This window comes from Salmo salar, chromosome ssa07, assembly GCF_905237065.1.
Source record: "Salmo salar chromosome ssa07, Ssal_v3.1, whole genome shotgun sequence".
Lineage (NCBI taxonomy): Eukaryota > Metazoa > Chordata > Actinopteri > Salmoniformes > Salmonidae > Salmo > Salmo salar.
The window spans coordinates 4,999,447-5,024,369 of record NC_059448.1 but is presented as its reverse complement, the minus strand read 5'-3'; the positions used below and the strand labels follow the sequence as shown (position 1 = coordinate 5,024,369).

At 47.6% G+C, this 24,923-nt stretch overlaps 1 pseudogene; it reads left to right on the top strand.

Moving 5' to 3' along the window:
• The window catches only part of LOC106608451 (exocyst complex component 6B-like), a 100,377-nt pseudogene extending 76,395 nt beyond the window's left edge, over window positions 1-23,982 (top strand).
• The last annotated feature ends 941 nt before the right edge of the window (window positions 23,983-24,923 follow it).

Below are 24,923 nucleotides of genomic sequence, written 5' to 3'. Positions count from 1 at the left end.
CATAAAGAGGGTTTAGAGTCTAGTTTTTTACAGAGAGGGTTTGGAGTCTTGTTCTTCACAGAGAGGGTTTGGAGTCTAGTTCTTCATAAAGAGGGTTTGGAGTCTAGTTCTTTACAGAGAGAGGGTTTGGAGTCTAGTTCTTTACAGAGAGAGGGTTTGGAGTCTAGTTCTTTACAGAGAGAGGGTTTGGAGTCTAGTTCTTCATAAAGAGGGTTTGGAGTCTAGTTCTTTACAGAGTGGGTTTGGAGTCTAGTTCTTTACAGAGAGGGTTTGGAGTCTAGTTCTTCACAGAGAGGGTTTGGAGTCTAGTTTTTCATAAAGAGGGTTTGGAGTCTAGTTCTTTACAGAGAGGGGTTGGAGTCTAGTTCTTTACAGAGAGGGTTTGGAGTCTAGTTCTTCACAGAGAGGGTTTGGAGTGTAGTTCTTTACAGAGATGTTTTGGAATCTAGTACTTCACAGAGAGGGTTTGGAGTCTAGTTCTTTACAGAGAGGGTTTGGAGTCTTTAGTACATTAGAGTTAGAAACATGTTGCCTTTGTCTGTGATAGAGATAGCAACAGTGTGTGTTTGATTGTGTGTGTGTGAGGGGTAGAGTGACCCATGTTGTTGCGGAGTGGGTGAGTGTGAGAGAGGGAGAGAAACCCATGTTGTCCCAGAGTGGGTGTGTGTGAGAGGGAGAGCAATGCTTGACCATTGTTTCGTGTACTGACCGCTGTTTGACTGTGTTGGTCGGAAGCTGTGACCGTCGGTCGACTCCACCAATCAGATAGTTGCTTTGTGTTGTCGCGGTGACCGCCGTTTGGCCCTGTTGCCCAGGCATTAACTCGACAGACAGGAAGGTTACTTTGGGTCCTCGGATGCTATATCCAGTCATTAAGAGGGGTTGTTTTGGCTGGAGCCGGGGGGTGAAGAGGTAGACATGATAACACAAAGACCTGACCCGGTCATAGCAACGGTCATTCCAAATGATCCGGTCACCATCTTAACCTTTAGACGAACTCTGAGCTTCCTGTTTATGGTTAGCCTAGCGTCTGCTCGGTCCACAACGAGGAGATGTTCTGATTTTCATGGGAAATGGCAAGAGAGCCTGTGACGAGACTTCCTCTTTTGGACGTTACCAAGGTGACATCTTAATCCCTCCTCCACATTAGCTGGATTGGTTGAACAGTACAGAAGATAACCTCCCCAGACAGTATTTTTTTCTGCTCATCAAGACCAGTATGTAGGGGACCTAGTTTCAGACCAGTATGTAGGGGATCTAGTTTCAGACCAGTATGTAGGGGACCTAGTTTCAGACCAGTATGTAGGGAATGTAGTTTCAGACCAGTATGTAGGGGACCTAGTTTCAGACCAGTATGTAGGGGACCTAGTTTCAGACCAGTATGTAGGGGATCTAGTTTCAGACCAGTATGTAGGGGGATCTAGTTTCAGACCAGTATGTAGGGGGATCTAGTTTCAGACCAGTATGTAGGGGGATCTAGTTTCAGACCAGTATGTAGGGGGATCTAGTTTCAGACCAGTATGTAGGGGATCTAGTTTCAGACCAGTATGTAGGGGATCTAGTTTCAGACCAGTATGTAGGGGGGTCTAGTTTCAGACCAGTATGTAGGGAATCTAGTTCCAGACCAGTATGTAGGGGATCTAGTTTCAGACCAGTATGTAGGGAATCTACTTTCAGACCAGTATGTAGGGAATCTAGTTCCAGACCAGTATGTAGGGAATCTAGTTCCAGACCAGTATGTAGGGGATCTAGTTTCAGACCAGTATGTAGGGGGATCTAGTTTCAGACCAGTATGTAGGGGATCTAGTTTCAGACCAGTATGTAGGGAATCTAGTTTCAGACCAGTATGTAGGGGGATCTAGATCCAGACCAGTATGTAGGGGATCTAGTTTCAGACCAGTATGTAGGGGATCTAGTTTCAGACCAGTATGTAGGGGATCTAGTTTCAGACCAGTATGTAGGGGATCTAGTTCCAGACCAGTATGTAGGGGATCTAGTTTCAGACCAGTATGTAGGGAATCTAGTTCCAGACCAGTATGTAGGGGGATCTAGTTTCAGACCAGTATGTAGGGAATCTAGTTTCAGACCAGTATGTAGGGAATCTAGTTCCAGACCAGTATGTAGGGGGATCTAGTTTCAGACCAGTATGTAGGGAATCTAGTTTCAGACCAGTATGTAGGGAATCTAGTTTCAGACCAGTATGTAGGGAATCTAGTTTCAGACCAGTATGTAGGGAATCTAGTTCCAGACCAGTATGTAGGTGATCTAGTTTCAGACCAGTATGTAGGGAATCTAGATTCAGACCAGTATGTAGGGGATCTAGTTTCAGACCAGTATGTAGGGGATCTAGTTTCAGACCAGTATGTAGGGAATCTAGTTTCAGACCAGTATGTAGGGGATCTAGTTTCAGACCAGTATGTAGGGAATCTAGTTTCAGACCAGTATGTTGGGAATCTAGTTTCAGACCAGTATGTAGGGGGATCTAGTTTCAGACCAGTATGTAGGGGGATCTAGTTTCAGACCAGTATGTAGGGGGATCTAGTTTCAGACCAGTATGTATGTAGAGGATCTAGTTTCAGACCAGTATGTAGGGGATCTAGTTTCAGACCAGTATGTAGGGGATCTAGTTTCAGACCAGTATGTAGGGTATCTAGTTTCAGACCAGTATGTAGGGGGGTCTAGTTTCAGACCAGTATGTAGGGGATCTAGTTTCAGACCAGTATGTAGTGGGGTCTAGTTTCAGACCAGTATGTAGGGAATCTAGTTTCAGACCAGTATGTAGGGAATCTAGTTCCAGACCAGTATGTAGGGGATCTAGTTTCAGACCAGTATGTAGGGAATCTAGTTCCAGACCAGTATGTAGGGGATCTAGTTTCAGACCAGTATGTAGGGAATCTAGTTTCAGACCAGTATGTAGGGGATCTAGTTTCAGACCAGTATGTAGGGAATCTAGTTCCAGACCAGTATGTAGGGGGATCTAGTTTCAGACCAGTATGTAGGGAATCTAGTTTCAGACCAGTATGTAGGGAATCTAGTTCCAGACCAGTATGTAGGGGGATCTAGTTTCAGACCAGTATGTAGGGAATCTAGTTTCAGACCAGTATGTAGGGAATCTAGTTTCAGACCAGTATGTAGGGAATCTAGTTCCAGACCAGTATGTAGGGGATCTAGTTTCAGACCAGTATGTAGGGAATCTAGTTTCAGACCAGTATGTAGGGTATCTAGATTCAGACCAGTATGTAGGGGATCTAGTTTCAGACCAGTATGTAGGGTATCTAGATTCAGACCAGTATGTAGGGGATCTAGTTTCAGATCAGTATGTAGGGGATCGGGTTTCTGGTGTTTATTTTACGTCTGCTACATTAGGTAGGGTTAGTCCGAACAGAGGGCTGAGGAACCAAGGTTTTGACTTTGCGTGTAACAACACAAAAGCAGGTTGACCAGGTCACATCCATCCTAACCCTAAATGTAACCCTCTGTCTAATTCCTTTTTAGAGCATACAGACTAGAGGTCTTCATGGATCCACCTGTACCTGAATACCCGATCCGGGCTGCGAGCGGGTACGGATCTAGAATTCTAAATCATGTCACGGGTCATGGTCGGATCTGATATGATTGTCACAGGTATCGGGTATCGTGTCATTTTAACTGACTTGTCCGGAAGGACCCATATAGATCCGAACGCGACGGCTGCAGGAGAGAGAGAGACATTATATAATTGATGCTGCTGCTCTTTGCTTATCACGAGAGTGGAGCGTGTAGCTTGTCGTTGGCCAATCAGAAGTCATCCAAGTGGCAATAGGCTACAGTCTAGCTAGCTAGCGTTAACTATACTGAACAAAAATATAAACGCAACATGCAGACTCAATTAGCCTAGCTAGCTAGCGTTAACTATACTGAACAAAACTATAAATGCAACATGCAGACTCAATTAGCCTAGCTAGCTAGCTTTAACTATACTGAACAAAACTATAAACGCAACATGCAGACTCAATTAGCCTAGCTAGCTAGCTTTAACTATACTGAACAAAACTATAAACGCAACATGCAGACTCAATTAGCCTAGCTAGCTAGCGTTAACTATACTGAACAAAACTATAAACGCAACATGCAGACTCAATTAGCCTAGCTAGCTAGCTTTAACTATACTGAACAAAACTATAAACGCAACATGCAGACTCAATTAGCCTAGCTAGCTAGCGTTAACTATACTGAACAAAACTATAAACGCAACATGCAGACTCAATTAGCCTAGCTAGCTAGCTTTAACTATACTGAACAAAACTATAAACGCAACATGTAACAATTTCAAAGATTTTACTGAGGTAAAGTTCATAGAAGGAAATCAGTCAATTTAAATAAATAAATTTCCCCCTAATCTATGGATTTCACATGACTGGACAGGGGTGCATAGGCCCACCCGCTGGGGCGCCAGGTCCAGCCAAAATCTCAATTAGTTTTTCCCCACAAAAGGGCAGAAATACTCCTCAACACCCCCATCAGACGATCCTGCAGGTGAAGAAGCCGGATGTGGAGGTCCTAGGCTGACGTGGTTACACATGGTCTGAGGTTGTGAGGCCGGTTGGACATACTGCCAAATTCTCTAAAACGACGTTGGAGGCGGCTGCTGGTAGAGAAATTAACATTCAAGTCTCCGGTTACAGCTCTGGTGTACATTCCTGCAGGCAGCATGCCAATTGCACACTCCCTCAAAACTTGAGACATCTGTGGCATTGTGTTGTGTGACAGAACTGCACATTTTAGAGTGGCTATGAAGGTCCCCAGCACAAGGTGCACCTGTGTAATGATAATTCTGTTTAATCAGCTTCTTGATATGCCACACCTGTAAGGTGGATGGATTATCTTGGCAAAGGAGAAATGCTCACTAACATGGATGCAAACAAATTTATGCACAAAATTTGAGAGAGAAGCTTTTTGTTTATGTGGAAAATTTCGGGGATTTTTTATTTCAACTCATGAAACATGGGACCAACACTTTACATGTTGCTTTTCTATTTTTGCTCAGTGTAGCTTCTCCCAGTTAGAAACAGTCAAGACAGGTGCTATGTAATCATATTGGATGATCAATAACCTAGCTATGGCAGCAATTAGTCTACTACGAGTCTGCTTGGTTGATTGCTGTCTCTCCCTCACTCCCTGTTCCCTGTCACTCACTCACACTCAGTAGTCTACACACACAGCACGGCCCCAGCTAGAGCATTACCTCTCTTTACCTCCTCTCTCACTCGTGCTTGATCAGCTCTGGTTACATTTGTTTCTTTACTTTTCTGCTGCTCCCTGCACACGGACCGGACCTGGATCAGATCAGGTCTATACGGAACGGGTCTAGTTGACCTATGGTCCGTTCAGAACTGGTCTAGTTTTCCTATGGTCCGTTCAGAACGGGTCTAGTTGTCCTATGGTCTGTTCAGAACCGGTCTAGTTGTCCTATGGTCTGTTCAGAACCGGTCTAGTTGTCCTATGGTCCGTTCAGAACCGGTCTAGTTGTCCTATGGTCCGTTCAGAACGGGTCTAGTTGTCCTATGGTCCGTTCAGAACCGGTCTAGTTGACCTATGGTCCGTTCAGAACGGGTCTAGTTGTCCTATGGTCCGTTCAGAACCGGTCTAGTTGACCTATGGTCCGTTCAGAACCGGTCTAGTTGACCTATGGTCCATTCAGAACCGGTCTAGTTGTCCTATGGTCCGTTCAGAACGGGTCTAGTTGACCTATGGTCCGTTCAGAACCGGTCTAGTTGTCCTATGGTCCGTTCAGAACCGGTCTAGTTGACCTATGGTCCGTTCAGAATGGGTCTAGTTGACCTATGGTCCGTTCAGAACCGGTCTAGATGTCCTATGGTCCGTTCAGAACCGGTCTAGTTGACCTATGGTCCGTTCAGAACGGGTCTAGTTGTCGTATGGTCCGTTCAGAACGGGTCTAGTTGTCCTATGGTCCGTTCAGAATGGGTCTTTATATTTAAACTCTCAGGTCCGGATGGCAAAGCCCCAGGTACATATATGGAATGGATCCAACTTTTTAGACCCATGAAGGCCTCTGATAGAGAACAATGTGAAGAGAGTTCCGAAAATCAAGGTTCAACTGAATATTATGATTGCTGTTTATTTCAGGATTCTTTATTTCACATTTATTTAACTAGGGCAAGTCTGTTAAGAACAAATTATTATTTACAATGACGGCCTACCCCGGCCAAACCCTCCCCTAACCCGGACGACACTGGGCGAATTGTGCTCCGCCCTATGGGACTCCCAATCAGAGCCGGTTGTGATTCAGCCTGGAATCGAACCAAGGTCTGTAGTGACTCCTCTAGCACTGATATGCATTGCCTTAGACTGCTGTGCCACTCGGTCATGCCCGCTGGTATATTATGATTTCTGTTAGGTCTGATTGATGTTAGATCATGAATATTCTGATTGCTGTTAGAGCATGAATATTCTGATACTGTTACATCATGAATATTCTGATTGCTGTTAGGTCTGATTGCTGTTAGGTCATGAATATTCTGATTGATGTTAGGTCATGAATATTCTGATTGCAGTTAGGGTTGATCGCTGTTAGGTCATGAATATGCTGATTGCTGTTAGGTCATGAATATTCTGATTGCTGTTAGGTAATGAATATTCTGATTGTTGTTAGGTCATAAATATTCTGATTTCTGTTTTGGGTCATGAATGTTCTGATTGCTGTTTTGGGTCATGAATATTCTGATTGTTGTTTTGGGTCGTGAATATTCTGATTGCTGTTAGGTCATGAATATTCTAATTGCTGGTTTGGGTCATGAATATTTTAATTTCTCTTTTGGGTCATGAATATTCTGATTCCTGTTTTGGGTCATGAATATTCTGATTTACTGTTTTGGGTCATGAATATCCTGATTGTTTTTTTTGAGTCATTAATAATCTGATTGCTGTTTTGTGTCTTGAATATTCTGATTTCTGTTTTGGGTTATGAATGTTCTGATTTCTGTTTTGGGTTATGAATGTTCTGATTCCTGTTTTTGGGTCATGAATGTTCTGATTCCTGTTTTGGGTCATGAATGTTCTGATTCCTGTTTTTGGTTATGACCGCTTGTCACCCTTTCTTTTCTTTCTCCCCCTCAGAAAGGGTGAGGGGCTTCTGGTTTCTCCCCCTCAGAAAGGGTGAGGGGCTTCTGGTTTGTGTCACAGTATGACAGGGGGGACCCCAAGTTGAACCATAGCGTAATAGTAAGTGTGTGAGAGAGAGAGAGCGAACAGAATGTGTGTTGAGATGGTGAAAGTTAGTTCCTGTTGAGTGACAGATGAATGGTAGACTCTCAGTAGTTGGACCTGAGATAATCTTTGACCTTCTCCTCAAAAGGTCCAACTACGACAGCCAAAGTAGCAGTTCCCGAGAGAGGATAACCTTTGACCTCGTCCTTTTAAGTAGTCCCGAGGTCAGACAAAACGTAGAACAGGACATAGAGACCACTCTTCCTTAACATGAACTACTGATATCTTATCAGACTGGATGTATGTTATTCTCTTTCCTCTTCTCTCCCTCAGACCCACTGAGGCTAAAGTGATGTAGTGTCTTAACACAGAGCTGTGTTTGTGATTAAGAAAAATGTCGGGACTTTTCACTCACGGACGGTAGCTGACAATCTATGTAGATAAAATATGGGGATTCCCAAGCCTTTCTTACAGAAGCCCTCAGAAATAACCTCGACGCTAACGAGGCGTTTTCTTAAGCCTCACCTGTGGAGCGGTCAAGGCTTAACCCTGGGTTTAAACGATGGAGAGCAAGATGACAGGAATGGAAAAAGCAGAAAAGCAGAAATAAGGGTCTTAGCATTTTTGTATCATTTTGTTTTGTATCACAGCCGTAACTAAGTCGGTAGTATTACAGGTCACTAGTGTTTGTGCGTGAGATTGCTTCATCTCTGACCTTGCCCTGAACTCTTAAGTGATATTGTGTGTCTAACTCACTCTGGTTGTAATACTGTCCTCAGAGTAACACACATGTAAAACAATTCCCTGTGTCCCTGCCCTATAACCGTTAACACAGAAAGAAAAAAACAATTCCCTAAACGTTCCCTACAAAATAAATCTAACAGCTGGAATAACCATTAGAACTGTTAGACAAACACACAAAGAAAGAGAGAGAAGGAGTGGGGAGGAGAGGGGGGAGAAGGGGAGAGAAGGAGGGGAGGGGACAGAGAAAGGAGGAGATAGAGGAGGGGACTAGCTAGAGAAAGGAGGGGCTAGCTAGAGAGAGGGGAGGGGCTAGCTAGAGAAAGGAGGGGAGGGGCTAGCTAGAGAAAGGAGTGGCTAGCTAGAGAAAGGAGGAGCTAGCTAGAGAAAGGAGGAGCTAGCTAGAGAGAGGAGGGGAGGGGCTAGCTAGAGAAAGGAGTGGAGGGGCTAGCTAGAGAAAGGAGTGGCTAGCTAGAGAGGGGAGGGGAGGGGCTAGCTAGAGAAAGGAGTGGCTAGCTAGAGAAAGGAGGGGAGGGGCTAGCTAGAGAAAGGAGTGGCTAGCTAGAGAGGGGAGGAGCTAGCTAGAGAAAGGAGGGGAGGGGCTAGCTAGAGAAAGGGGAGGAGCTAGCTAGAGAAAGGAGGGGAGGGGCTAGCTAGAGAAAGGAGTGGCTAGCTAGAGAGGGGAGGAGCTAGCTAGAGAAAGGAGGGGAGGGGCTAGCTAGAGAAAGGGGAGGAGCTAGCTAGAGAAAGGAGGGGAGGAGCTAGCTAGAGAAAGGAGGGGAGGGGCTAGCTAGAGAAAACTCTTAGAACTCTTACCACCTGGGGCGGCCCGTCAGGAAGTCCAGGATCCAGTTGCAGAGGGAGGTGTTTAGTCCCAGGATCCTTAGCTTAGTGATGAGCTTTGTGGGCACTATGGTGTTGAACGCTGAACTGTAATCATTGAACAGCATTCTCACATAGGTGTTCCTTTTGTCCAGGTGGGAAAGGACAGTGTGGAGTGCAATAGAGATTGCGTCATCTCGGGCGGTATGCGAATTGGAGTGGGTCTAGGGTGTCCAGGAGGATGCTGTTGATGTGAGCCATGACCAGCCTTTCAAAGCACTTCATGGCTACCGACGTGAGTGCTACGGGTCAGTAATCATTTAGGCAGGTTACCTTCGCTTCCTTGGGCACAGGGACTATGGTGGTCTGCTTGAAACATGTTGGTATTACAGACTCGGACAGGGAGAGGTTGAAAATGTCAGTGAAGACACTTGACAGTTAGTCTGCGCATGCTTTGAGTACACGTCCTGGTAATCCGTCTGGCCCAGCGGCTTTGTGAACGTTGACCTGTTTAAAGGTTTTGCTCACATCGGCTAACGAGAGTGTTATCACACAGTCATCCAGAACAGCTGGTGCTCTCGTGCATGCTTCAGTGTTGCTTGCTTCGAAGCGAGCATAAAAGGCATTTAGCTAGTCTGGTAGGCTCACGTCACTGGGCAGCTCGCAGCTGGGTTTCCCTTTGTAGTCTGTAATAGTTTTCAAGCCCTGCCACATCCGACGAGCGTCAGATCCGGTAGGATTCAATCTTAACCCTGTAATTTAATCCGCCAGCTCCATATTGTCTGTTTCTTCTTTCAGCCACGTCTTTATGAAACATAAGATGTTACAGTTTTTAATGTCCCGTTGGTCATCAATTTTATTTTCTAACGATTGCACGTTAGCAAGGAGAATGGAAGGCATTGGGAGTTTACTCGCTCGCCTCCGGCTTCTCAGAAGGATCCCCGATCTGCGTCCCCTTTTCCGGCATCTTTTCTTCACACAAAAGGCTTGGATCTGGGCCTGTTTCAGTGAAAGCAGGATATCCTTCTCGTCGGACTCGTTAAAGGAAAAAGTTTCTTCCAGTCCACGGTGAGTAATCGCTGTTCTGATGTCCAGAAGTTCTTTTCGATCATAAGAGACAATAGCAGCAACATTATGTACACAATAAGTTGAAAAATAAGTTACGCCAACAAAAAAAAAGACAATATTGCACAATTGGTTGGGAGAATGTAGAACGTCAGCCATGTTTCTTCGGCGCTACGTCAAGTTTTTATTCTTCTCTTTTCACTTTTTCTTCTGGAAGTTATATTACCCCCCCTCTCCTCCTCCTCTCCTCCCCCCATCCTCCTCTCCTCCCCCTCTCCTCCTCCTCTCCTCCCCCCATCCCCCTCTCATCCCCCCATCCTCCTCTCCTCCCCCTCTCCTCCTCCTCTCCTCCCCCTCTCCTCCTATACTCCCCCCTCCTCATCCCCCCCATCCTCCTCTCCTCCCCCTCTCCTCCCCCTCTCCTCCTCTCCTCCCCCTCCTCATCCCCCCCATCCTCCTCTCCTCCCCCTGGGGAGATTGTGTTGAGCGGAACGATAGCACGGCAGGTCACCATGAGGTGAGGGAGGCAGAGAGAGAAGTTCAACAAGAGGTGAAGACCGAGACTAAGAGGGGAGATGGTGTGTGTGTGTGTGTGTGTGTGTGTGTGTGTGTGTGTGTGTGTGTGTGTGTGTGTGTGTGTGTGAGACAGATGAATTCAGGGAGTGTGGGTGGGGTGAATCGGGTAAGACTGGGCTCTGTGTGTGTGAGTGACGGGGGGCGAGTCACTGTGTGTGAATCGGGGATCAGAGGTGCATGTTCTTCCACCAGTAGCCAACCAGACTGCCTGCTGGGTAGCGTGAGTTTGGGGTTGGATCTGAAATGGCACCCTATTCCCTTTATAGTGCACTCTGTTCCCTTTATAGTGCACTACCCATAGGGTTCTGCTCAAAAGTAGTACACGGAAATAGGGAAATGGGTGCCCTGTTACCTCGACCCTGCCCTCATCCTAATAACTCCTTTACCCTCTTCTCAACTTTCATCTTGTTTTGCAACTGCTGCACTCAGCTCCTTCTCCCATCTCCTCTCTCTCTCTCTCTCTCTCTCTCTCTCACCCTCTCTCTCTCTCTCTCTCTCTCTCTCTCTCCACCCTCTCTCTCTCACTCACTCTCTCTCTCTCTCTCTCTCTCTCTCTCTCTCTCTCTCTCTCTCTCTCTCTCTCTCAATCTCCCTCTCCCTCTCCCTCTCTCTCTCTCTCTCTCTCTCCCACTCTCTCGTTCTCTCGCTCGCTCACTCTCTCAATCTCTCTATCTCTCCTTCGATCAATTCAATTCTATCAATTCAATTTATTGGCATGGCAAACATACGAATCCCCGAGCTGACAAGGTAAGAATCTGTCGTTCTGCCCCTGAACAACCCACTGTTCCCCCCGGTAGACCGTCACTGAAAATAAGAATTTGTTCTTAACTGACCTTAACCTACTTAAATAAAATAAAATAAAAAATGTTAGCATTGCCAAAGCAAGTGAAAAAGAAAATAAACAAAAGTGAAAAACAATTAACATTAACAGGAATAGACACATTTAAGATTTCTCTCTCTCTCCCATCACTCTCTCCTCTCTCTCTCTCCACTCACTCTCTCCCCCTTTCTCTCCTCTGACTCTCTCCCCCTTTCTCTCCCCTCACTCTCTCCTCTCTCTCTCTCCACTCACTCTCTCCCCCTTTCTCTCCTCTCACTCTCTCCCCCTTTCTCTCCCTTCTCTCCTCTCTCTCTCCACTCACTCTCTTCCCCTTTCTCTCTCGACTCTCTCCCCCTTTCTCTCCCCTCTCTCCTCTCTCTTCTCACTCTCTCCCCCTTTCTCTCCTCTCACTCTCTCCCCCTTTCTCTCCCCTAACTCTCTCCTCTCCCTCTCTCCTCTCCTCTTCTCTCCCTCTCTCCTCTTCTCTCCCTCTCTCCTCTTCTCTCCCTCTCTTCTCTTCTCTCTCTCTCTCTGATATGAATCGAGTGATTTGAGAAGAAAGAGATCCTGTCTCAGATTCTGATCCTCAATACCTGAGCAAAGTCATGTGTTTGTGTGTGTGTGTGTGTGTGTGTGTGTAGTTTTAAGGTTACTTCCTCTAAACACAGAGCAGTCTATCAATATGATACTATGAGCTTCCTTATCTACACTAGCATGTTTGTGTTTGGGGAAAAGAGTTAAACCCAGGTCAGGAACCGGTCCTGTGTGTGTTGGGTCGTGACTGGGTCACAACACGGTCAAAGGAAAATGTTATAGACTGGAACCGGTTGTCCAAATCAGTCACCTTCTTCTCCTCCCTTTCCCCTCTCTTCCTCTGCTTCCTTTCCCCCCCCTCTTCCTCTCCTTCCTTTCCCCCCCTCTTCCTCTCATATGGTATGTGTGTGTTTAGTGTTAGCTAAAGTTCGACAGGCCAGTAGTTCTATGTTATAATCAGTTTAAAAAAAGGACACAGTAACCACACACACACACACACACACACACACACACACACACACACACACACACACACACGATATCATACACCTGGGATTGAGACGTATCAGGTTACCTCTACCTCCCTCCTTCTCTTTCCCCTTCTATCCATCGCTCTCCTTCTCTCCCTCCCTCCTTCTCTTTCCCCTTCTATCCATCTCTCTCCTTCTATCCATCACTCTCCTTCTCTCCATCTCTCTCCTTCTCTCCATCGCTCTCCTTCTCTCCATTGCTCTCCTTCTCTCCATAGCTCTCCTTCTCTCCATAGCTCTCCTTCTCTCCATCGCTCTCCTTCTCTCCATAGCTCTCCTTCTCTGCCCCTCTCTCCTTCTCTCCATCTCTCTCCTTCTCTGCCCCTCTCTCCTTCTCTCCATCTCTCTCCTTCTCTGCTCCTCTCTCCTTCTCTCCATCGCTCTCCTTCTCTGCCCCTCTCTCCTTCTCTGCCCCTATCTCCTTCTCTCCATAGCTCTCCTTCTCTCCATCGCTCTCCTTCTCTGCCCCTCTCTCCTTCTCTGCCCCTCTCTCCTTCTCTCCAGAGCTCTCCTTCTCTGCCCCTCTCTCCTTCTCTCCATAGCTCTCCTTCTCTCCATCGCTCTCCTTCTCTCCATAGCTCTCCTTCTCTGCTCCTCTCTCCTTCTCTCCATAGCTCTCCATAGCTCTCCTTCTCTGCTCCTCTCTCCTTCTCTCCATAGCTCTCCTTCTCTCCATAGCTCTCCTTCTCTGCCCCTCTCTCCTTCTCTCCATAGCTCTCCTTCTCTCCATAGCTCTCCTTCTCTGCTCCTCTCTCCTTCTCTCCATAGCTCTCCCATAGCTCTCCTTCTCTGCTCCTCTCTCCTTCTCTCCATAGCTCTCCTTCTCTCCATAGCTCTCCTTCTCTCGCTCCTCTCTCCTTCTCTCCATAGCTCTCCCTTCTCTCCATAGCTCTCCTTCTCTCCCATGCTCTCCTTCTCTCCATAGCTCTCCTTCTCTCCATAGCTCTCCTTCTCTCCATAGCTCTCCTTCTCTCGCACCTCTCTCCTTCTCTCCATAGCTCTCCTTCTCTGCCCCTCTCTCCTTCTCTCCATAGCTCTCCTTCTCTGCCCATAGCTCTCCTTCTCTCCATAGCTCTCCTTCTCTGCCCCTCTCTCCTTCTCTCCATAGCTCTCCTTCTCTCCATAGCTCTCCTTCTCTCCATAGCTCTCCTTCTCTGCTCCTCTCTCCTTCTCTCCATAGCTCTCCCTCCTTCTCTGCTCCTCTCTCCTTCTCTCCATAGCTCTCCTTCTCTCCATAGCTCTCCTTCTCTGCCCCTCTCTCCTTCTCTCCATAGCTCTCTTCTTCTCTCCATAGCTCTCCTTCTCTGCTCCTCTCTCTCCTTCTCTCCATAGCTCTCCTTCTCTCCATAGCTCTCCTTCTCTCCATAGCTCTCCTTCTCTGCTCCCTCTCTCCTTCTCTCCATAGCTCTCCTTCTCTCCATAGCTCTCCTTCTCTGCTCCCTCTCTCCTTCTCTCCATAGCTCTCCTTCTCTCCATAGCTCTCCTTCTCTGCACCTCTCTCCTTCTCTCCATAGCTCTCCTTCTCTCCATAGCTCTCCTTCTCTGCTCCTCTCTCCTTCTCTTGCTCCTCTCTCCTTCTCTCCATAGCTCTCCTTCTCTCCATAGCTCTCCTTCTCTCCATAGCTCTCCTTCTCTCCATAGCTCTCCTTCTCTCCATAGCTCTCCTTCTCTCCATAGCTCTCCTTCTCTCCATAGCTCTCCTTCTCTCCATAGCTCTCCTTCTCTGCTCCTCTCTCCTTCTCTCCATAGCTCTCCTTCTCTCCATAGCTCTCCTTCTCTGCTCCTCTCTCCTTCTCTCTCCATAGCTCTCCTTCTCTCCATAGCTCTCCTTCTCTCCATAGCTCTCCTTCTCTGCACCTCTCTCCTTCTCTCCATAGCTCTCCTTCTCTCCATAGCTCTCCTTCTCTGCTCCTCTCTCCTTCTCTGCTCCTCTCTCCTTCTCTCCATAGCTCTCCTTCTCTCCATAGCTCTCCTTCTCTCCATAGCTCTCCTTCTCTGCTCCTCTCTCCTTCTCTCCATAGCTCTCCTTCTCTCCATAGCTCTCCTTCTCTCCATAGCTCTCCTTCTCTGCTCCTCTCTCCTTCTCTCCATAGCTCTCCTTCTCTCCATAGCTCTCCTTCTCTCCATAGCTCTCCTTCTCTGCTCCTCTCTCCTTCTCTCCATAGCTCTCCTTCTCTGCCCCTCTCTCCTTCTCTCCATAGCTCTCCTTCTCTCCATAGCTCTCCTTCTCTGCCCCTCTCTCCTTCTCTCCATAGCTCTCCTTCTCTCCATAGCTCTCCTTCTCTGCCCCTCTCTCCTTCTCTCCATAGCTCTCCTTCTCTCCATCGCTCTCCTTCTCTCCATAGCTCTCCTTCTCTGCTCCTCTCTCCTTCTCTCCATAGCTCTCCATAGCTCTCCTTCTCTGCTCCTCTCTCCTTCTCTCCATAGCTCTCCATAGCTCTCCATAGCTCTCCTTCTCTGCCCCTCTCTCCTTCTCTCCATAGCTCTCCTTCTCTCCATCGCTCTCCTTCTCTCCATAGCTCTCCTTCTCTGCCCCTCTCTCCTTCTCTCCATAGCTCTCCTTCTCTCCATAGCTCTCCTTCTCTGCTCCTCTCTCCTTCTCTCCATAGCTCTCCTTCTCTGCTCCTCTCTCCTTCTCTCCATAGCTCTCCTTCTCTGCCCCTCTCTCCTTCTCTCCATAGCTCTCCTTCTCTCCATAGCTCTCCTTCTCTCCATAGCTCTCCTTCTCTGCTCCTCTCTCCTTCTCTCCATAGCTCTCCTTCTCTGCTCCTCTCTCCTTCTCTCCATAGCTCTCCTTCTCTGCCCCTCTCTCCTTCTCTCCATAGCTCTCCATAGCTCTCCTTCTCTGCTCCTCTCTCCTTCTCTCCATAGCTCTCCTTCTCTCCATAGCTCTCCTTCTCTGCCCCTCTCTCCTTCTCTCCATAGCTCTCCTTCTCTCCATCGCTCTCCTTCTCTCCATAGCTCTCCTTCTCTGCTCCTCTCTCCTTCTCTCCATAGCTCTCCATAGCTCTCCTTCTCTGCTCCTCTCTCCTTCTCTCCATAGCTCTCCATAGCTCTCCTTCTCTGCCCCTCTCTCCTTCTCTCCATAGCTCTCCTTCTCTCCATAGCTCTCCTTCTCTGCTCCTCTCTCCTTCTCTCCATAGCTCTCCATAGCTCTCCTTCTCTGCTCCTCTCTCCTTCTCTCCATAGCTCTCCTTCTCTCCATAGCTCTCCTTCTCTGCCCCTCTCTCCTTCTCTCCATAGCTCTCCATCTCTCCATAGCTCTCCTTCTCTGCCCCTCTCTCCTTCTCTCCATAGCTCTCCATCTCTCCATAGCTCTCCTTCTCTGCCCCTCTCTCCTTCTATCCATAGCTCTCCATCTCTCCATAGCTCTCCTTCTCTGCCCCTCTCTCCTTCTATCCATAGCTCTACTTCTCTCCATAGCTCTCCTTCTCTGCACCTCTCTCCTTCTCTCCATAGCTCTCCTTCTCTCCATAGCTCTCCTTCTCTGCTCCTCTCTCCTTCTCTGCTCCTCTCTCCTTCTCTCCATAGCTCTCCTTCTCTCCATAGCTCTCCTTCTCTCCATAGCTCTCCTTCTCTCCATAGCTCTCCTTCTCTGCTCCTCTCTCCTTCTCTCCATAGCTCTCCTTCTCTCCATAGCTCTCCTTCTCTCCATAGCTCTCCTTCTCTCCATAGCTCTCCTTCTCTCCATAGCTCTCCTTCTCTCCATAGCTCTCCTTCTCTGCTCCTCTCTCCTTCTCTCCATAGCTCTCCTTCTCTCCATAGCTCTCCTTCTCTGCTCCTCTCTCCTTCTCTCCATAGCTCTCCTTCTCTGCCCCTCTCTCCTTCTCTCCATAGCTCTCCTTCTCTGCCCCCTCTCTCCTTCTCTCCATAGCTCTCCTTCTCTCCATAGCTCTCCTTCTCTGCTCCTCTCTCCTTCTCTCCATAGCTCTCCATAGCTCTCCTTCTCTGCTCCTCTCTCCTTCTCTCCATAGCTCTCCATAGCTCTCCTTCTCTGCCCCTCTCTCCTTCTCTCCATAGCTCTCCTTCTCTCCATAGCTCTCCTTCTCTGCCCCTCTCTCCTTCTCTCCATAGCTCTCCATCTCTCCATAGCTCTCCTTCTCTGCCCCTCTCTCCTTCTCTCCATAGCTCTACTTCTCTCCATAGCTCTCCTTCTATCCATAGCTCTCCTTCTCTCCATAGCTCTCCTTCTCTCCATTGCTCTCCTTCTCTCCATAGCTCTCCTTCTCTCCATAGCTCTCCTTCTCTCCATAGCTCTCCTTCTCTCCATAGCTCTCCTTCTCTGCTCCTCTCTCCTTCTCTGCTCCTCTCTCCTTCTCTCCATAGCTCTCCTTCTCTCCATAGCTCTCCTTCTCTCCATAGCTCTCCTTCTCTGCTCCTCTCTCCTTCTCTCCATAGCTCTCCTTCTCTCCATAGCTCTCCTTCTCTCCATAGCTCTCCTTCTCTGCTCCTCTCTCCTTCTCTCCATAGCTCTCCTTCTCTGCCCCTCTCTCCTTCTCTCCATAGCTCTCCTTCTCTGCCCCTCTCTCCTTCTCTCCATAGCTCTCATTCTCTCCATAGCTCTCCTTCTCTGCCCCTCTCTCCTTCTCTCCATAGCTCTCCTTCTCTCCATCGCTCTCCTTCTCTCCATAGCTCTCCTTCTCTGCTCCTCTCTCCTTCTCTCCATAGCTCTCCATAGCTCTCCTTCTCTGCTCCTCTCTCCTTCTCTCCATAGCTCTCCATAGCTCTCCTTCTCTGCCCCTCTCTCCTTCTCTCCATAGCTCTCCTTCTCTCCATAGCTCTCCTTCTCTGCTCCTCTCTCCTTCTCTCCATAGCTCCCCTTCTCTCCATAGCTCTCCTTCTCTGCTTCTCTCTCCTTCTCTCCATAGCTCTCCTTCTCTCCATAGCTCTCCTTCTCTCCATAGCTCTCCTTCTCTCCATAGCTCTCCTTCTCTCCATAGCTCTCCTTCTCTGCTCCTCTCTCCTTCTCTCCATAGCTCTCCATAGCTCTCCTTCTCTGCCCCTCTCTCCTTCTCTCCATAGCTCTCCTTCTCTCCATAGCTCTCCTTCTCTGCCCCTCTCTCCTTCTCTCCATAGCTCTCCATCTCTCCATAGCTCTCCTTCTCTGCCCCTCTCTCCTTCTATCCATAGCTCTCCTTCTCTCCATAGCTCTACTTCTCTCCATAGCTCTCCTTCTCTCCATAGCTCTCCTTCTCTCCATAGCTCTCCTTCTCTGCACCTCTCTCCTTCTCTCCATAGCTCTCCTTCTCTCCATAGCTCTCCTTCTCTGCTCCTCTCTCCTTCTCTGCTCCTCTCTCCTTCTCTCCATAGCTCTCCTTCTCTCCATAGCTCTACTTCTCTCCATAGCTCTCCTTCTCTCCATAGCTCTCCTTCTCTCCATAGCTCTCCTTCTCTGCTCCTCTCTCCTTCTCTCCATAGCTCTCCTTCTCTCCATAGCTCTCCTTCTCTCCATAGCTCTCCTTCTCTGCTCCTCTCTCCTTCTCTCCATAGCTCTCCTTCTCTCCATAGCTCTCCTTCTCTCCATAGCTCTCCTTCTCTGCCCCTCTCTCCTTCTCTCCATAGCTCTCCTTCTCTCCATAGCTCTCCTTCTCTGCTCCTCTCTCCTTCTCTCCATAGCTCTCCTTCTCTGCCCCTCTCTCCTTCTCTCCATAGCTCTCCTTCTCTCCATAGCTCTCCCTTCTCTGCCCCTCTCTCCTTCTCTCCATAGCTCTCCTTCTCTCCATAGCTCTCATTCTCTGCTCCTCTCTCCTTCTCTCCATAGCTCCCCTTCTCTCCATAGCTCTCCTTCTCTGCTCCTCTCTCCTTCTCTCCATAGCTCTCCTTCTCTCCATAGCTCTCCTTCTCTCCATTGCTCTCCATAGCTCCATAGCTCTCCTTCTCTCCATAGCTCTCCATAGCTCTCCTTCTCTCCATAGCTCTCCTTCTCTCCATAGCTCTCCTTCTCTCCATAGCTCTCCTTCTCTCCATAGCTCTCCTTCTCTCCATAGCTCTCCATAGCTCCATAGCTCTCCTTCTCTCCATAGCTCTTCATAGCTCCATAGCTCTCCTTCTCTCCATAGCTCTCCTTCTCTCCATAGCTCTCCTTCTCTCCATAGCTCTCCATAGCTCACCTTCTCTCCATAGCTCCATAGCTCTCCTTCTCTCCATAGCTCTCCATAGCTCTCCTTCTCTCCATAGCTCTCCTTCTCTGCCCCTCTCTCCTTGTTTTTTTTCTTCTTTTAAACGTTTGACTCTCAGTAATATACATTATTATTTGTTTTATTTTAAGAGACATGATTAATGTTTTTCTCTCTCTATAACAATAGAACAAGTTATTAACTCTCTCTCTATGTATATATATCTCTCTCTTCCTCTCTTCCTTTCTTCCATCGATCTCTCTCTCCCTCTCCCTCTGTCTTTCTCCATATCTCTCTCTCTCTCTCTCTCTCTCTCTGTGTCTCTGTCTCTCTCCCTCTCTCTCTCTTCCTCTCTTCCTGTCCCCTCTGTCCTCCCCTCTCTGTCTCTAGTTGTTAGATCTGTTTATCCAATGGGACTGGTCTAGTTATCTAGCGCACTATGGAAGACCCACCTGCAAATACCTGAGAGTCAACCCAAACACTACGCTAGCACTGCTGGAAAAGTAAGAGTACCCCTCTCTCTTCCTCTCCATCCATACCTCTCTCTTCCTCTCCTTCCATACCTCTCTTCCTCTCCATTCATACCCCTCTCTTCCTCTCCAACCATACCTCTCTCTTCCTCTCCTTCCATACCTCTCTCTTCCTCTCCAACCATACCTCTCTCTTCCTCTCCATCCATACCTCTCTCTTCCTCTCCTTCCATACCTCTCCCTTCCTCTCCTTCCATACCTCTCTTCCTCTCCATCCATACCTCTCTCTTCCTCTCCATCCATACCTCTCTCTTCCTCTCCTTCCATACCTCTCTCTTCCTCTCCTTCCATACCTCTCCCTTCCTCTCCATCCATACCTCTCTCTTCCTCTCCTTCCATACCTCTCTCTTCCTCTCCTTCCATACCTCTCTCTTCCTCTCCTTCCATACCTCTCTCTTCCTCTCCTTCCATACCCCTCTCTTCCTCTCCTTCCATACCTCTCTCTTCCTCTCCTTCCATACCTCTCTCTTCCTCTCCATCCATACCTCTCTCTTCCTCTCCTTCCATACCTCTCCCTTCCTCTCCTTCCATACCTCTCTTCCTCTCCATTCATACCCCTCTCTTCCTCTCCATCCATACCTCTCTCTTCCTCTCTATCCATACCTCTCTCCTCCTCTCCTTCCATACCTCTCTCTTCCTCTCCTTCCATACCTCTCTCTTCCTCTCCTTCCATACCTCTCTCTTCCTCTCCATCCATACCTCTCTCTTCCTCTCCATCCATACCTCTCTCTTCCTCTCCATCCATACCTCTCTCTTCCTCTCCTTCCATACCTCTCTCTTCCTCTCCTTCCATACCTCTCTTCCTCTCCATTCATACCTCTCTCTTCCTCTCCTTCCATACCTCTCTCTTCCTCTCTATCCATACCTCTCTCTTCCTCTCCTTCCATACCTCTCTCCACTCATTGAGTCCTACAGGATTTATCGACGGTGAGAACTGCAGTTGCATGTCTATCAGTGTGTTTTGAATGGAAGATTTGTGTCTGTTAAAGAGTTATCTGTGTGTTGGTGGGCTGCGTGTCAGTAAACAATGGAGACAGTAACAAAACGGAAGCAGTGCGATCGTCACCCTGACGGGACCACTGTCGTTATAATGGGATTTTTGAATCGCTGTAACCACAGCGATCTTATTTTACCAGGTAAGTTGACAGAGAACACGTCCTGACCAATAGTAAGATGTTATTTTTATGGTAGAGTAGGTCAAGGCGTGACAGGGGGTGTTTTCTATGTTTTGTATTTCTATGTTCAGGTTCTATGTTTTGTATTTCTATGTTTGGGTTTTTTCTTTGGGATGATCTCCAATTAGTGGCAGCTGGTCCTCGTTGTCTCTAATTGGAGATCATACTTAAGTAGGGTTTTTTTTTCTTCCAACCTGGGTTTGTGGGAGATTAATTTTGAGTTGTGTATGTTTCACCTCTGCGTCACGATTTGTTGTTCTTCAGTTTATGTTTATGTATTGCATAGTTTCACCGTATAAATAAAATGTGGAACGACACACACGCTGCACTTTGGTCCGCTCATTCCTACGACAGCAATGACCTGGGGAATAGTTACAGGGGAGAGATGAATGAGCCAATTGTAAGCTGGGGATGATTAGGTGGCCATGACAGTATGAGGGGCCAGATTGGTAATTTAGCCAGGGTTAATACTCTTACTTATGATAAGTGCCATGGGATCTTTAGTGACCACAGAGAGTCAAGACACCTGTTTCACATCCTATCTGAAAGACAGCACCCCAACACAGGGCAATGTCCCCAATCACTGCCCTGGGGCATTGGGATATTTTTTAGACCAGAGGAAAGGGTGCCTCCTACTGGCCCTCCAACACGATCCAGGGACCGACCAGGACCAACCCTGCTTAGCTTCAGCAGCAAGCCAGCAGTGGTATATAGGGTGGTATGCTGCTGGCGATAATTATCACCTCATCAGGTTACTGTGTTACTGTAACAGACTATCAGTTTACTGTGTTACTGTAACAGACTATCAGTTTACTGTGTTACTGTAACAGACTATCAGTTTACTGTGTTACTGTAACAGACCGTATCAGTCTACTGTGTTACTGTAACAGACCGTATCAGTTTACTGTGTTACTGTAACAGACTATCAATTTACTGTGTTACTGTAACAGACTATCAGTTTACTGTGTTACTGTAACAGACTATCAGTTTACTGTGTTACTGTAACAGACCGTATCAGTTTACTGTGTTACTGTAACAGACTATCAGTTTACTGTGTTACTGTAACAGACTATCAGTTTACTGTGTTACTGTAACAGACTATCAGTTTACTGTGTTACTGTAACAGACCGTATCAGTTTACTGTGTTACTGTAACAGACCGTATCAGTTTACTGTGTTACTGTAACAGACTATCAGTTTACTGTGTTACTGTAACAGACTATCAGTTTACTGTGTTACTGTAACAGACTATCAGTTTACTGTGTTACTGTAACAGACAGTATCAGTTTACTGTGTTACTGTAACAGACAGTATCAGTTTACTGTGTTACTGTAACAGACCGTATCAGTTTACTGTGTTACTGTAACAGACTATCAGTTTACTGTGTTACTGTAAAGACCGTATCAGTCTACTGTGTTACTCTCTCTCCACACACACACACACACACACACACACACACACACACAGCTATGTCTTACTATATTTTATGGAGATTTTCAGGACCAACAATGAGTCCCATTTAAAATTGTATTTTCCCTAAACCTAACCCTAATGCCTAACACTAATTTTAACTCTAATTTTAAACCTAAACCCAACGCCTAAGTCTAATTTTAACTCTAATTTTAAACCTAAACCTAACTCTTAAGCCTAACTCTAATGTTAACTGTAATTGTAAACCTAACTCTTAAGCCTAAGTCTAATTTTAACTCTAATTTTAAACCTAATCCTAACTCTTAAGCCTAACTCTAATTTTAAACCTAAACCTCTTAAACCTAAACCTAACTCTTAAGCCTAAAATAGCCTTTTTACAAGTGAGGACCAGTAGAAAGTCCTAACTTCTCAGAATTTTAGCTGGTTTACTGGTGTCTGGTACACAGACGGTACCTCCAGTGTCATGAGATGGAGGCCCTGTCCTGGTGGTCTGTTTGCCCACAGAGGATGCAGCCTGCTGGGTTTAGTCTGCCGCTCTATCCCCCTAACCCCCTGGAACTCCATAGGAGAACACTGTGACATGCCTACTGCATACCACGACTCACGTAAGACACACACCCGTGACTTGGATCCTTTCAAAGACCAATGGACCTGTGTGTGTGTGTGTGTGTGTGTGTGTGTGTGTGTGTGTGTGTGTGTGTGTGTGTGTGTGTGTGTGTGTGTGTGTGTGTGTGTGTGTGTGTGTGTGTGTGTGTGTCTTTGTCTCTCGGTGTGTTCTTAAAGTCCGTCACGTGTGTCTCTATTGAAATGTTTTGTGGAAATGTATTCCTTTGTATTTGATTGACTCTGTGCATCTTGTTATAAAATGAACAAGTTTGAAGCTGTTCTGATACTGGTTCATCTGTTATCTCCCTCTCTCACTCCTCCCTCTCTCACTCCTCCCTCTCTCACTCCTCCCTGTCTCACTCCTCCCTGTCTCACTCCTCCCTCTCTCACTCCCTCACTGTCTCACTCCTCCCTGTCTCACTCCTCCCCGTCTCACTCCTCCCTCTCCTCCCTCTCTCCTCCTCCCTCTCTCCTCTCTCTCCCTGTCTCACTCCTCCCTCTCTCACTCCTCCCTCTCTCACTCCTCCCTCTCTCACTCCTCCCTCTCTCACTCCTCCCCCTCTTCCCTCGATCTCTCACTCCTCCCTCTCTCACTCCTCCCTGTCTCACTCCTCCCTCTCTCACTCCTCCCCCTCTTCCCTCGATCTCTCACTCCTCCCTGTCTCACTCCTCCCTGTCTCACTCCTCCCCTCTTCCCTCGATCTCTCACTCCTCCCTCTCTCACTCCTCCCCCTCTTCCCTCGATCTCTCACTCCTCCCTGTCTCACTCCTCCCTGTCTCACTCCTCCCCTCTTCCCTCGATCTCTCACTCCTCCCTCTCTCACTCCTCCCCCTCTTCCCTCGATCTCTCACTCCTCCCTGTCTCACTCCTCCCTCTCTCACTCCTCCCCCTCTTCCCTCGATCTCTCACTCCTCCCCTGTCTCACTCCTCCCTGTCTCACTCCTCCCCCTCTTCCCTTGATCTCTCACTCCTCCCTCTCTCACTCCTCCCCCTCTTCCCTCGATCTCTCACTCCTCCCTGTCTCACTCCTCCCTCTCTCACTCCTCCCCCTCTTCCCTCGATCTCTCACTCCTCCCTCTCTCACTCCTCCCTCTCTCACTCCTCCCTCTCTCACTCCTCTCTCACTCACTCCTCCCTCTCTCCTCCTCACTCACTCACTCCTCCTTCTCTCACTCCTCGATCTCTCACTCCTCCCTCTCTCACTCCTCCCTCTCTCACACCTCTCTCTCACTCCTCTCTCTCTCCTCCCTCTCTCACTCCTCCCTGTCTCACTCCTCCCCCTCTCACATCCCTCTCTACTCCTCCCTCTCTCACTCCTCCCCCTCTCACTCTTCCCCCTCTCACTCTTCCCCCTCTCACTCTTCCCCCCTCTCACTCCTCCCCTCTCTCTCCTCCCCCTCTCACTCCTCCCTCTCTCTCTCCTCCCTCTCTCACTCCTCCCCCTATTCCCTCGCTCTCTTTTTTCCTCTCTCCATCCAGGATGAAAGACACTAGTCGTAAGAACAACATGTTTGCTCAGTTCAGGAAGAACGAGAGACACACAGAAACTCCTCGACACTGTGGTCAATCAGCTACTCAACCTCGTCTCCGCCCACCAGACCTGAATGGAGCCATCCTATTGACCAATGAAACGCCACAATCCTTCCACTAGCCATCCTATTGACCAATGAAACGCCACAATCCTCTTGCATCCACGTGCATGTAGTCGAAAAGGGAGATGTAATGCTCTTCCACTCTCTCTCCACATATACTAAAGGGATTGTAATGACCCTATGTTACTAATAAAGATATTACAATCTTTGACAAATACTGAATAAAACAGACTACTGGCTATGAAATTATTTGATTGTTTAGTATTTATGGTGGTGGTGGTGGTGGTGATGATGATGAAAAGAATGTTTGATTAACTTATTGGGCCATGTTCCTAGACACTGATCAGACCAAGTCCTGGACTAAAACAGACCCACTTCCTGGACTAAAACAGACCCACTTCCTGGACTAAAACAGACCCACTTCCTGGACTAAAACAGACCCACTTCCTGGACTAAAACAGACCCACTTCCTGGACTAAAACAGACCCACTTCCTGGACTAAAACAGACCCACTTCCTGGACTAAAATAGACTCACCTGGACTAAACAGACCCACTTCAAACACATCCTGGACTAAAACAGACCCACTTCCTGGACTAAAACAGACCCACTTCCTGGACTAAAACAGACCCATTTCCTGGACTAAAACAGACCCACTTCCTGGACTAAAACAGACCCATTTACTGGACTAAAACAGACCCACTTCCTGGACTAAAACAGACCCACTTCCTGGACTAAAACAGACCCATTTCCTGGACTAAAACAGACCCACTTCCTGGACTAAAACAGACCCATTTCCTGGACTAAAACAGACCCACTTCCTGGACTAAAACAGACCCATTTACTGGACTAAAACAGACCCATTTCCTGGACTAAAACAGACCCACTTCCTGGACTAAAACAGACCCACTTCCTGGACTAAAACAGACCCATTTACTGGACTAAAACAGACCCACTTCCTGGACTAAAACAGACCCATAAATAAAAGTTAAATAAAAGCTCTTTGTTTACCTAGCAGTGGATACGATCACATGCAACTTCAAATGCAACTCATGCAACAGATGATTATCGTGTACAACATCGCCGACGTCATCATGAGTATTGATTACCTAGCAAGCCAGCAAGGCAAGTTAAAATATCCCCAAATGGAGCTAGATGAAACCAGGAGAGTAATATACCG